This window comes from Bos indicus, chromosome 1 (genome assembly GCF_029378745.1).
Source record: "Bos indicus isolate NIAB-ARS_2022 breed Sahiwal x Tharparkar chromosome 1, NIAB-ARS_B.indTharparkar_mat_pri_1.0, whole genome shotgun sequence".
Classification (NCBI taxonomy): Eukaryota; Metazoa; Chordata; class Mammalia; order Artiodactyla; family Bovidae; genus Bos; species Bos indicus.
Genome location: NC_091760.1, coordinates 17,734,999 through 17,750,574, shown reverse-complemented (window position 1 = coordinate 17,750,574; position 15,576 = coordinate 17,734,999).

Genomic DNA, 15,576 nt, shown 5'->3' with positions numbered 1-15,576 from the left:
CAACCCGCTTCAGTATTCCTGCCTGGAGAATCCCATGGACAGAGAAGCCTGGTGGGCGACAGTCCTTCAGTTCACAAAGAGTCAGACACAATGAAGCACAATGCACGAAGATTTGGTAAGAAAAATGTTTGTTTTTTAATTAGGAAAAAAAAAAATTGTCTACATCATTTATTTTCCAGTTTAGGGCAATGATGAAAGTGTATAGCAGATTTTATTCTAATATATTTCTAAAATTTGTTAGTAGTGCCTAGAATTGCACTCATCTCACACACTAGTAAAGTAACGCTTAAAATTCTCCAAGCCAGGCTTCAGCAATATGTGAACCGTGAAATTCCAGATGTTCAAACTGGTTTTAGAAAAGGCAGAGGAACCAGAAATCAACTTGGCAACATCCGCTGGATCATCAAAAAAGCAACAGAGTTCCAGAAAAACATGTACTTCTGCTTTATTGACTATGCCAAAGTCTTTGATTGTGTGGATCACAATAAACTGTGGAACATTATAAAAGAGATGGGAATACCAGACCACCTGACCTGCCTCTTGAGAAACCTGTATGCAGGTCAGGAAGTAAAAGTTAGAACTGGACATGGAACAACAGACTGGTTCCAAATAGGAAAAGGAGTACGTCAAGGCTGTGTATGTCACCCTGCTTATTTAACTTATAGGCAGAGTACATCATGAGAAACGCTGGGCTGGAGGAAGCACAAGGTGGAATCAAGATTGCTGGGAGAAATAACGATAACCTCAGATAGGAAGATGACATCACCCTTATGGCAGAAAGTGAAGAAGAAGTAAAGAGCCTCTTGATAAAACTGAAAGAGGAGAGTGAAAAAGTTGGCTTAAAGCTCAACATTCAGAAAACTAAGATCATGGCATCTGGTCCCATTACTTCATAGCAAATAGATGGGGAAAGAGTGGAAGCAGTGGCTGACTTTATTTTTCTAGGATCCAAAATCAGTGCAGATGGTGATTGCAGTCATGAAATTAAAAGATGCTTACTCCTTGGAAGGAAAGTTATGACCAACCTAGATAGCATATTGAAAAGTAGAGACATTAGTTTGTAAACAAAGGTCTGTCTAGCCAAGGCTATGGTTTTTCCAGTGGTCATGTATGGATGTGAGAGTTGGACTATAAAGAAAGCTGAGCACTGAAAAATTGATGCTTTTGAACTGTGGTGTTGGAGAAGACTCTTGAGAATCCCTTGGACTGCAAGGAGATCCAACCAGTCCATCCTAAAGGAAATCAGTCCTGAATATTCATTGGAAGGACTGATGGTGAAGTTGAAACTCCAATACTTTGGCCACCTGATGCGAAGAGCTGACTCATTTGAAAAGACCCTGATGTTGGGAAAGATTGAAGGCAGGAGGAGAAGGGGACAGCAGAGGATGAGATGGTTGGATGGCATCACCAATTCAGCGGACATGGGTTTGGGTGAACTCTGGGAGTTGGTGATGGACAGGGAGGCCTGACGTGCTGCAGTTCAGGGGTCATAATGAGTCGGACACAACTGAGAACCTGAAGAAGTGTTTATGGGATAATTTAGTTTTATCTGATTAAATCTTGATGAGGAATGCTGAATAACTTTAAGTAGATACTTAAAAAGATTTTATGGAAAATCTTCATAGGCAGGTCTTTCTGAGTCAAGTTTGTTGAAATAATTTTAATCGTTATTTTGTGGCATGTCGTTTACACTAGATGAAAGTTGCTAGTAATGTGTGCCCTTTATAATCTTTAAGTAAAGAACACTGGCAAAGTAATATCTATTAAAATGTTCTTAATTTCTTTTGATCAGTAATATTGTTTCAATGGCTAAAATAAATACTGAACACATTTCAAAGAGAACAAAACAGCACATTAGAGCATGCTGCTGCTGCTAAGTCACTTCAGTTGTGTCCGACTCTGTGCGACACCATAGATGGCATACTCAATCTAAATAATACCTAAAATATATCAAATATTAATTGAGCAAATATATTTTGTTCTTGGGGTAGTGATTTTGTTTTCAGAAATTGATGGATAGTATGCTTTAGACAATTTTTTATAGTTTTTAAATGAGCAATGTAAGACTGTTTCAATTTCCTTGTTAGTTTGCATTAATAAACTTCCATATACAAGGAGCACTCATAAGTGCTATATAGTCATATTGACCTAATTATGTTTTAGTTTTTGTACCTTTATATCTATTTAAAGCCTTCACTTATTTCACTCATCCCCTACTTCCCACTTCAGGCAATCAATAATCTGCTCTGTACCTCCATAAGCTGATTTGTCTGTTTTTCAGAATCCACATATAAGTGAGATAGTATATTATTGATGTTTTCTCTCTGAGCAATTTCACTTAGCATATGTACACGAATTCAATCCCTGCTGCTGTAAATGGCATGGTTTCATTCTTTTTCATGCCTGAATAATATTCCATTATATATATATATGCATATATATATACATGTATATAAGTTCTTTTCATATCTTAGCCATTGTAAATAATGCTGCCAGTTACATAGGGGTGCATGTATCTTTTCAAAGTAGTATTTTTGTTTTCTTTAGATAAATATCCAGAGTGAAATTACTATGTCATATGGCAGTTCTATTTTTAATCTTTTAAGAAACCTTCATACTGTTTTTCATAATGGCTGCAGCAGTCTACATTCCCCACCAACAGTTCACAAATTCCCTTTTCTCCCCATCCTTGACAACACTTGTTGCTTCTTATCTTTTCAGTAATAGTCATTCTAACAGGTATGAGGCAATATCTCATTGTGGTTTTGATTTGTGTTTCCCTGATGACTATTGATGCTGAGCATCTTTTCATGTACACATTGGCCATCTGTATGTCTTCTTTGAAAAAATGTCTCCATATCTTCTTGAAAATACCAAATTACCAAAAGTGATGCTACTATGACACTTAGTTGATATATATCAAGCTACTATAAATACACTATTGGATCTTATAGCAAATAGTCACTCTAGAAAGTCATTTTTACATGAAAGAATAAAAAAAAAAAGATCTGTGGAAGAGAGAGGTCATATATAAGTCATGCAGTGGTTGTGAAAGGAGTTTCAAAAAGGAATTCCAAATGAATGCTGCATTATGACAAAGCAAAAAGGTGACAGTGTCAGATCATGGGAGAAATGAGACTTGAGTTCTAGTTGTGGCCCATGGTTCAAGATGCATGCACTTAGTAATTTACTTAAACTTCTTGAACTTCAGAATCCTTATATTTATGCTATTTGATCTCTTTAATATCTGCATATAAGAAAAATCACATCTCTTTATTTGTCCAAATAAAATTATAATTAGGCTGTAAACTTCTTGTCTACTAGTTTAGTGGAAGGTCTACAATCAGGCACCTTTTAAAATTTTCCCACTTTGGAATAAGATTTAAGTCTAATTTCTTCTCTGTCCTTATTGATATACTATATTAATTGTTATTTAAATTCTTAAGTCACAGTAATGTTATCTAGAAAATGGAGATAATAATACCTGCCTTTTAGGGTGTGTGTGTGTGTGTGTGTGTGTCTTTTCATATGGAGTGGAAAAAATGAACTACTTATGTAGTTTCTGTTATATGGTAAATGTTAAACATACTTTAATTAAATTTTTGGAGAATACAGTTTTTATTGTATCATTTCAAGAAGAAAGGATTTTTTTTCTAATTTATTCTTAACTTGAAGTTTGGAAAAAAATCACTGAAAGTTTTATTTAATAAAGTCCTTTTTTTTTTCATTTTCTTCATTAAGGAGATTGATTTTATTATAACATAAAAGCAAGATATTGGATCTTTCATTTTTCTTTAAAAGGCCAGAAAAATACTTCTGTATTATCTCAGATGAGTTAACTTCTCTATAGATTATCCAAATGTGTAGCAATCTTGACATTTCAAAAGAGAACATCATATAGTTTTGAGTCATATTTTGTATATTTATTGCTATTTTAAATAATTGTTCTTTGACTTGTGCTGTTAAAATTTCTGTTATACCAGACTTTTATTTCTTGGTGATCTGCTCTCATAAACCAAGAGTTCTATGACCTTGGTAAAACACTTACCACAGTGTGTGGCTATCAGCATTCCAGGACGGCTTTCAAGAAATATCAGACAGATTCCCTCTATTAAGGGAAGCCATAAAACTCCTCCACTCCATTTCCTATTACCTTTTCCTGATCCTGTCTAATTCAATGTTAGTCATTGAATCATGAATTAAGTGGCGTTTTTTAAAATGATGCTTGGCCATCCATATACTCTCTCAAAAAAACAGGGAAGAAATGATTTCTCTTATTGTAGGTAGTATGCCCTGTTAAGATGTCAAATGGCCATTGGTAGTCATTTGAGCTGTATTCAAGAAGGAAAGGAAATTGGTTGGGAAATAGAATGAGGAGAGGGTTGGAACAGAAATGCAGAAAGAAGCAGCAGATTACTAGTCTTGTGGTTCCAGAAAAGGAAAAAGATAGTGATAGAAAATGATGGCTAATCAGAATACAGTTAGGTGTTATGTTTTGAGAAGTGATGGCAAAGTATTTAATATTCTTCTCACTGAGAGATTCAATGTCCCCTCCCACTGGACCTTGGTCAACTTTAAACTGCTACGATTGCAGTAGGACATGGCAGAAGTGGTGCTGTGTGATCTCAGAAGACAGGTAATGGAAGGCAAGGCAAGTTTTTCCTTAGCTACGGGAATATTCAAATTGAGAGCCATGAAATATCATGTAGTATAGTAATCTGAGTATCCTAAGACCACCATGCCATGAGGATCCAGATACCAGTTGGCCAACTCTAGATTCCCTGGTTGACAGCTTTTGTCCTTAGGTCTTTCCAACTCAGGTGCCAGATAGATGAGTGAAGAAGCCTCCAGTTAACACCAAACTCCAGCCCTTGTTTTATACCTAGTCTTCAAGTTTTATGAGCTGAAGGCCCAGACACTATGGAGCAAGGGCAATTGACCTCTTCTATACAGTGTCCACATTTCTTATCCATAGAATCGAGGAATATTTTTCAAAAAAGAAAAGATGGCAGTAGTTTTAAAGCACTACATTATGGAGTGGGACTTCTCCGGTGGCTCAGATGGTAAAGAATCTGCCTGCAATGCGAGACACCTGGGTTCGATCCTTGGGTCATGAAGAGCCCCTGGAAAAGGGAATGGGTACCCATGACAGTATTCTTGCCTGGAGAATTCAATGGACAGAGAATCCTGGTGGGCTACAGTCCACGGGGTCACAAAGAGTTGGACACAACTGAGCAATTAACATATTATTGAGTAGTTGCTTCTGTGGATATTAGTTTGAAATAATCAGTTAATAGTTTCTGTAGTAAGTATGTATACCTATGTTAGAATCACAACTTTCTACAAGCTTACAGATTATGTATAACTTTCTAAATTGAGTGTCTACATGAGGAATTTCCTCTAACATGTTTTATATTGCAGTCTGCTATTGATGAATTCTCTTTGTATTTATTTTATGTGTGAAATATTTCATTTTGCTTTCATTCTTGGAAAAATATTTTAGCTGATATAGAATTTTTGTATTTTTGTTTGTTCATTTGTTTTCCATGCTTTTAAAGAATTGCTTCATTGTCCTCTGTCATGCATAATGGTTGATAAGAAGTTGGCTATGATTCTTTTTTGAAATTCCTATGTGTGATGTGTCATTTTTCTGTGGTTGCTTTTAATATTTCTTTTTGTTACTGTTTTTCAGAAATCTGATTATGATGGTTATTGTAGTTGCTCTATTCATATTTCTTCTGCTTGAAAATCATTGAGATTTTGGATATGTAATAAAGTTAAGATTTTTCTATTCATCACTATCATTCAGAAATATGTTTATGTTATACCTGAGTGTTTTTAACTCATGCTAATTTTGTGTTTGTCGAAGGGTTTACATTTTTTGTTAGGTGAGATATCATATATTTTCCCTCAAAATTCGAAAAAAATGTTTGGCTGTTATTCTTCACATATACTTTCTTTTTACTCTTACTTTTCTACTTTTCACTTATAAATTAAATCCCTTGGTTTTGTCCAACTGGTTTTGTCCAGCTGGTCTTATTTTTCTATTTCTCACTTATAAATTAAAATCCTTGGTTTTGTCCAACTTTAGTGTAAGGATTTGGATTAATTGGGCTAGGAGGTGGGCGGTATTTAATGTTTGCTTTATCTATAGCTTTCAGAGATACCAAATCCCTCTAATGTCAATTCCTTTTTTTTTTTTTTTTGCCTTTTGCCTTTGGTCTTGACTGAGCACTCCACCCTGGTGACAGTTTGGGTCTTGCAGCTCTTTGAGCTGTAAGCCATTGTTATCATACAGTCCATTCTTATCCTCACCATAGCTTGTGTTCTATAATGTCACTAGAGACACTGAATGGACTAACACTGAACTACTGCTGTGAGGGGACATGCAGGCTTAGGTTCCTATGAGTCCGATCAGAACGTTTCACCACCTGAAATGCTCTTTGGGCTATTATAGGTCCATTTGCCAATGTCCTTAAAACTAAGCCAGTCCCAAAACATGGGAAGCTTGCTCTTTTACATAATCTCTTTCCTGTACAACATTTAGCAGACATTTTTGAACAATTTTGCTGCAGCCTGTGGTCTGTAGAAACTGCTTCACCTGTAAGTTTAGCAGTTTTATGCCACATTGCCTTCTGAAATGCATGAGCCAGCCAGTACTAGCCAAGAAAGCTTCACACTTTCCTGACCCCATGTAACATGACCCTGAATTTCTTTAGCTTTCAGCCACATACCACCACTGTCCACTATGCTTTTCCTTTTACTGCTTTCCTTTCCCTTATTAATCTAAAAAGTTAGATGCATTTTGATATTTCCAATAGTTTTATCACACACTATAAATATTACTTCATCACTTTCCAGAGCAGCCTTATATACAAATAGGTGACATTCCTCCTCCATTTTATGAAGGTACCATACTGTGATTCATTTACATTGAACTCACAGTGAACAGGTGCTGTAACTCATGCCTGGATGAAGCTGCTCTAGCACACATATTTTGTCAGAAAGGCACATCACATCCTTCTAGTTCTAGAAACACTACTGTACTTCAGCACTTCTCTTGGGGTCCATTTTAAACAACAGCGTCACCAAAATCAGCCTCTTTTTTTTTTTTATGTAGCATTAAATAGACCCTGAAGAAGGGTATGTTTCCAATATGAGGGCTGAAACAAGAAGGCAGAGCATCTCCTAATTCCATCTCATCTGGGGCATGCATATCAGGAAACTAAAAATTTTCACCACACTGTCCTTATCAGCAAATGATTGCAGAATTGCTACAAGGGTTAATTTGTGGTTACAAATACATTTTAAGAAGGAGGTGAATTCACAAATACACAATCTGCAAATAAGAACTGACAATATTTCACTTTGCTGCTGCTGATACAGTGTAAGATATGTGAGAGGAAAGTCTTAGCATCAAATTTGTCTGTTGATGGACCTGCATCTCTGTGGTGTGGCCTTCACCATCTTTCCCTCCAGCAGTATAGATGTTTTCACACTTGAGGTGAGAGAGGAGGGTAAAAGGGAGCTGTAATTGGTGGAGCACTCTTCCCTCAGTGGGAAATGACCCTGCTAACACCTTTTCCTACTGAAAAGTAGGCTTCTGATGGGAAAAAACGTGTGAAAGAATTTCAAAATGATTATTCCCTCTGCCAGAACAAACAGGGACTCTTTCTGGGATCTTCATTTTAAAAACCTGGTGGGATTTGTCAACTAAAAAATAGTCACAGTCTGAAAGTATAGAATTACTGCATTCAATGGGAATTATGAAGACTTCAAGCCCGGGAGACAGGATCTCAAGTGACCCTGAGAGACTGCTCCAAGGAAATGGGAAAGGAGTCAGGATATATAGAAGTTTGTAACAGGCTGCAGAGGGGGGTGGGAAGGCAGTCTGTTAATTAAGGAAAACCAGATATCTCAAGGAATTTAGCAGCTTTCTATGTATGGGAAGATGCAGGCATCTGGGCTCACTGAATTCATTCCTTCCACATGCATCACAACTATCTGGAGCCAAATCCTGCTTTTTGATTGTTCACATCCTTTGTTGTTGTTGTTCAGTCACTCAGTCATGTCCAGCTCTATGTGACTCCATGGACTCCAGCACACCAGGCTTCTCTGTCCTTCAGCATCTCCTGGAGTTTGCTCAAACTCATGTCCATTGAATTGATGATGCCATCCAACCATATCATGCTCTGTCATCCCCTTTTCCTCCTGCCTTCAATCTTTCCCAGCATCAGGGTCTTTTCAAATGAGTCAGCTCTTCACATCAGGTGGCCAAAGTATTGGAGTTTCAGCTTCAACATAAGTCTTTCCAATGAATATCTGGGACTGGTCTCCTTTAGGATGGACTGTCTGGGTCTCCTTGCAGTCCAAGGGAATCTCAAGAGTCTTCTCCAACACCACAGTTCAAAAGCATCAGTTCTACAACACTCAGCCTTCTTCATGGTCCAACTCTCACATCCATACATGACTACTGGAAAAACCATAGCTTTGACTATATGAATTTTTTTCAGCAAAGTCATGTCTCTGCTTTTTAATATGCTAACTAAGTTTGTCATAGCTTTTCTTCCAGGGAGCAAGTGTTTTTTTTTTTTTAATTTCACATCCTTAATTCCTCCTTTACCATAAGGGATGGCAGATGTGGCAAATGGCTGCCTCTTGGACTTTATTGCTTCCCCGATCTTCTCATGGAGGTTACCTGGGCTGATGGCTACCCCAATAGCCAGTGGAGTTTCCCTGGGTTAAGAAATTTATGTTTGAAAGGCTGGAATCCCTGGTGACTATATCATTCTTGTTTATAGATATAGCAGAAAATATTTCATTTCATGGATTCCTGAAAGTAAAGCTCATGAAAGAGTTGGGACATTGGTGACAGTTAAGTTTATGTATCAACTCAACTGGCCACAGAGTGCTCAGATTAAATATTATTTGTGAATGTGTTTGTGAGAATGTTTCTGAATGAGACTAGCATTTGCATCAGTGGACTCACTAAAGTAGATTTGTGGGTACACTTCCTTTATTTCTCATATTATGATCCACACATACTTGGATCTTTATAACCCCCATGAGATCCCCACTGCACCCCCCCTTGCAGGAAGAGATCCACCTTTTAAGCCCTCACACCCTTGACAAGGACTAAAATGGAGATACAGTGCCTGTCAGGCCATCAGAAAAGCATCTGTATGATGTCATAACAGAAGCAGGCGAGGGTCACTGAAATCACTTTTATGAAAGATCCTGTTGGTGCCTCTGAGACACAGGACACCAATTCCAACCTGAGAGGAAATAAATGTTGTCCAGCTCTGGTGCTCCCTTGTCCCCAGGTCACGAACCAAAGCTGCCCTGGAACATTATCCTGGACTGGGCCAGGGTAACCAAGAGGCTAAAGGTCCTCAGAGGCCAATGGACACCACCTGAAGCTGCCTTTGTGCTTGCTCATCGCCCCAGGCATTAGACACAAGGAAGTCACAGATGACACGTGAGGTCCCCACATGCAGAGAAGACCCACCTTCCCTGCTTCTGCTCACAGACTGTTTGTGTGAACCCTAGCTCCTGGGGGCTCTGGCAACAGAGGCATGGCTGGACTCAAGGGTTAAGGCCCACAAGATGTGGGTACCCAAAGATGGTTCTTGCCTCTCTCTGGCCAAGATTTGAGCACAGAACCCTTCCTCTCCTGTGCTCTGGGTTTGCAGTCAGCTAAGTCAAGATGCAGACTGTGGGGTGCATGTGACAATTCTAGGAGAACAACTGGAGAATTCAATAGAAGGTACATTCTTCTGGAGACTTCTCTCAGACCCTGCTTGATCCCTCAAGCCCTTCCTTCTGTGTGCATAGTGGAGCCTTTGCGTAGCACAGGTTTCTGCTGCACAGGCCCATCACCTCACACAGATTTTACTGAGAGCTGTGGAGGACTGAAGAGGACGAGAATAGAGGCCCTTATTGTGGCCTCCATATGGCTCAGGCCTCCAGCTGGGGGTGCACAAGCAGTGTGGTCCTTCCTGGAGATGTCCCCAGCATCCAGAGAGCACAGGGCAGAGCCAGAGCCCTGGGAGCCCGTAGCACTCTCACGTATGGGGCCAGTTTTCTTGCCCTGTCTTAAACATTCACACCTGATGCTGGGAAATACTGAGGGCAGGAGGAGAAGGAAGCAACAGAGGATGAGATAGTTGGATAGCATCACCAACTCAATGAACATGAGTTTGAGCAGACTCCAGGAGATAGTGAAGGACAGGGAAGCCTGGTGTGCTGCAGTCCATGGGGTCACAAAGAGTCAGACACAACTTAGTGACTAAACAACAACTCCTCTCCCCTACACACATACATACACACACACATATATAAGGATCTGTTACTATGGAAGTATTTAAATTGAAGAGGTTAATCACGGCCTACAGGCATGGCAGAATAAGTATAGCAACCATGACAGTGCTTACAAGAACATTTTAAACTTAATAATACAAACAGGAAAACTTTACAAATGAATTTGCTATGATAAAAGAGGTATACATCATATTTAACTTAATTTGTGGAAAATAATGAATTATAACCAAGAATGAATACTAGATAAGAGAATGTATTAATGACTTAAAAATCACAATACATTTTTCACAACATTCCAGCAACCTTCATCTGAGTATAATAGCAGATGGTTATCTATTCTTAAATGACAGATCCTTAGTGAGAGATATTAAAATTTGATTTAGTAAGACTTTAAAGAATATAATTATAATAAGTGAACTTATCTCACATATGATTTCTACTTCCCTTATACCAAGAGAAGTTAATTGCTTTAAATTCATATAATGCGTACTATGGAGTATATTAATGCATGTAAATTTGTGCAACCACGTTGGAAAACTGTCAGTGAATAAACTGAAAATAAATATTTTTCTGACTCCTTCAGAGAGTTGAGGTTTCAGGACAAACAACTACCCAAAAATCTGGCTTTCCAGGTTTGGAGCATTCAGGGAGACACTGCCAAGATCCAATTGCCTGGAGAAAAAGCTGCTGAACACTTAAGTCAAAGGAATACATAAATGATAATTATAATAAATTTATTGAAAATGAACTATGAGCTAGCTTGAAAATGAGAATCTCTTGATGGCCACAATCTTAAGATGCTGTATTTGTCACAATTCTCCAGAGAAGTTGAATCAATAGACACATTTTAAGAAAAGACTAAGAATTGACTCATGAAATTACAATGGCAGAGAAATCCTACAACCTGCCATCTGTAAGCTGAAGACCCAGAAAGGCAGTAGTGTAATATAGTCCAAATTGGAAGAACAAGAAGCACCTAGGGCAAAAGGACAATTTCCTAGTTAAAGTGATTAGACAGGGAGAAAAGGGGGCTGATTCCACTATATATGTATATGTGTATACACACACACACACGTGCATGTGTGTGTGCTAATTCACTTCAGGCCTTTCCAACTCTTTGCCACCCTATGGACTGTGGCCCGCCAAGCTACTCTGTCCATGAATTTCTCCAGGCAAGAATACTGGAGTGGGTTGCCATGAACACCTCCAGGGGATCTTCCCAACCCAGAAATCAAACCCACATCTCCTGTGTCTCCTACTTTGCAGGCAGATTATCAGGGAAGCCTATAAATACATGTATATGCCTATGTGTGTGTGTGTGTATATATATATATATATATATCTGAATTAAATTCACCCATTCCAGTCCATTTTAGTTCACTGATTCCTAAAATGTCAATGTTCACTCTTTTCATCTCCTGTTAGACCACTTATAATTTGCCTTGACTTATGGACCTAACATTTCAGGTTCCTATGCAATATTGCTCTTTACAGCATTGGACTTTACTTCCATCACCAGTCACATCCACAACTGGGTGTTATTTTTACTTTGACTCCATCTCTTCATTCTTTCTGGAAGAAAAGCTATGACCAGCATATTAAAAAGCAGAAACATTACATTGCTGTAATGTAGACAAAGGTCTGTCTAGTCAAAGCCATGTTTTTTTTCCAGTAGTCATATATGGGTGTGAGACTTGGACTATAAAGAAAGCTGAGTGCCAAAGAACTGATGTTTTTGAACTGGGGTGTTGGAGAAGATTCTTGAGAGTCCCTTGGACTGCAAGGAGATCCAACCAGTCCATCCTAAAGGAAAACAGTCCTGAATATTAATTGGAAGGAATGATGCTGAAGATGAAACTCCAATACTTTGGCCACTTAATGTGAGGAACTGACTCATTGGAAAAGACCCTGATGCTGGGAGAGATTAACAGAAGGAGGAGAAGGGGACAACAGAGGATGAGATGGTTAGATGGCATCACCAACTTGATGGACATTAGTGTGAGCAAGTTCTGGGAGTTGGTGATGGACAGGGAAGCCTGGCATGCTGCAGTCCATGGGGTCGCAAAGTGTCAGACACAACTGAGCAACTGAACTGAACTGATATATCTACACACACACATACACACACATATATATATATTTATATGACGGTCAATGATTATGTGACGATTCTACAAGTGCATTCTTCAACAGACTTCACATACTCATTGAGTCTCATATAGTAGTTAGCTATAGAATATGAACTATATTGCTAGTAAGATTTCTCTGATGAAAAGGGTCATGTTAAAAGTACATTTACATGCCTAATTAAAAACCAGTCAACCTAAGGTTTTTGCATAACCTTTGTTCTAATGAACACTATGTATGCATGCATGTTTCTTTAGAGTGAGTTTATTTTTATGTTTCAAATTTTGGTATTTGTGGAATGCATATAAATGCAAAAGGAATTGCATTACATGGATCATGTAGAATAATCACAATTAAATACATATTACTAGCATATTAGTTTGGCAACAGTGCCAAAGCTTGAAAACACCTTTAGTTGTCAATGCTGTGAGTAAACAGACATTTTGATGAATTGCCTATGGTAATGCAAAGTGATCAAATCTCTTCTGGAGGGGAATTAGGCAGTATAATTAGTATCAGTGGCTTTACCCTATGATGCAGCAATCTTATTTCTATAAACTAAGATAATCTCAGAATTTACAAAATTTATATGTATGATCTGATTAACTCTGCTGTTATTTATTGTTGTATAACACAGAGAAAATAAGTGTCTTACTTTCTTATATAGAAAACTGGTTAAGTAAATTATAGTTGAACAAACTGTGAACAGATATGGAGTGACTTTTAGGATATTTTAAGTAAAATGGTGAAAAAGAAACACAGCATGAATAGTTTTGTGCTTTTGAATAATTGTGAAAAATAGAAAACAATAATCAGGAACATAAGCAATATGTGGAGGAGTGGATAAGTGGGAGCAGAGAGTGTGGCATGAAAGAGGGCATGACAATTTTCTCAATACATATATATATAATTTTATGATTTTAACTTTTTTAACCATGTTAGTGTTTCATATATTCAAAAATGAAATATAACAAAGAAGGAGAGAAGTATTGCTCAAATAGCTTACAGACAGATTTAACTATGCTATAAATAAATAAGCATATAAAGCATCTAAATTAATTTAAATTCAATATTTTGCTTACATATCTTTGGTCAAATAAAATAAAAGAAATGCTATATTAATTTTGAGTTCTACTTAGTATCTCTGTTATAGTGATATGAGCATAGATATCCTGAAACTATTTTTATGCTCATGTATTGTTGAATTCACAAATGATTAAATTGATATTGTAGGGCTAGTGTTTTTGCAATCAAAGGAGGACACGCAAATAAAAAGTGGATGGAAGCAAGGAAAAACCCTTTCTTGTTGAATTGTAATAATATGCATATATACAAGTATGAAAAAGCAAAAGAGAAAGCAAGTGTGACAAAATATTGTATTTGGTGAATCTAGACAAAGGATATTGAATAGTATGTGGTATTTTTTCTCAACATGTCCATCAGTATATCTATTTCAATCTATTATCTATGTGCTTATATATTATATGTATTATAGATAGGTACAAATGAATAAAGTTATACATACATGAAATGATGTTGTGTTAGTAAACTCTATATGCATGCATGCTTACTCAGTCATTCAGTCTTGTCTGGCTCTTTGCAACCACAAGGACTCTAGCCTGCCAGGCTCCTCTGTTCATGGAATTTTCCAGGCAAGGATACTGGCATGAGTTGCCATTTCCTCCTCCAGAGGATCTTCCTGATCCAGGGATCAAACCCACATCTGCAGCTCCTGGATTCACAGGAAGATTCTTTACCACTAAGCCATCTGGGAAGCCCCAAACTCTATATATACCCACAAATTTAACAAGACAATAATCAACAACCCCCCAAAGCCTGAATCTTTAGCTGCTACTAATATCTATAGTGTAAATACTATCACAATGGCAGATATAAGCCATCAAAGTGACAAAAGCTGATACATTTCCTAAAAGTGTAACTATTTGTTGCAGGAAGCACAATTCAGAGACTGCTGACTGATTTTCTGATAGTAATGACCTTCATAATTTCTAGTACCATAATGATTTTAATTATCTTTAATGATTTTAATTTTGTAATTAGAATATTTATATGATACAGTTAAATTTAAGATACAGAGATTATCTGGGTAAATCTGACCTAATCACATGAGCCTTTCAAAAGTAAAGTCTTCTTCTTAAAGAAGAAAAGGACATCCCAGGTGTTAAAGAAACTGCCTGCCAATGCAGGCAGGATTCATAAGGGACAAGGGTTCAAGCCTTGAATCAGGAAGAACACCTGGAGAAGGAAATGGCAACTCACTTCAGTATTCTTGCCTGAAAAACCCCATGGACAGAGGAGCCTGGAGGGCTACACCCCATACGGTCGCAAAGAGTCACACATGACTGAAACGACTTAGCACCAAGTAGGAAAACTCAAAGATTTGAAACAAAAAGGATTCCATGCATTGTGGCTCCTTTGAGGATGGGAGTCAAAGAATACAGATAGCCTCAACCAATTAAGAGCAACCCCCAGCTGACCAGCTATAAAGGAAATGGAGCACTCACCTACAACTACAAGGAAATGAATTCTGCCAAAAACAAGATTAATTTTGGAAGGAGATTATTGAAAAGTGCTTCCAGAAGAAAAGTGAACCTGTCCAACAACTTATTTTCAGCCGTGTTATAGCCTGAGCAAAGAATCCAGTCCCCGTCATGCTGTGCCAGACTTCTGATTTATAGAACTGTGAGTTAATAAATAGGAGTTTTCTAAGCCAGTAAGTCTGTGGTAATTTGTTATGAAACTTTAGATAATTAATACAGATGTTGGTACATAAAGTAGGGTGCTACATTAACACAACCCTAAAATGTGTGAGTGATTAGAAATTAGGAATTAGGCAGTGGGAGAAGGACAGAAGAGTTTGAAGGGGAGCGATGAAAAAAAATCTAAATTTTCTTAAGCAGATTATTAGTAAAATTATTGATATTAAAGATGCTGGAAAAAAAGATGCTATAGCTGAGTGTTCAAAAAAAGGAAAGAGCATTATAAATAAATTCTAAATAGTCCTAGAGAAGGCCTACATCACCATAAGCAGAATGTTAGTAGAAATACACACTTCATGGGCACTGCTGGAGAAGTTTCTAAGGGAAGTGAAAAAAAATATTATTGGAA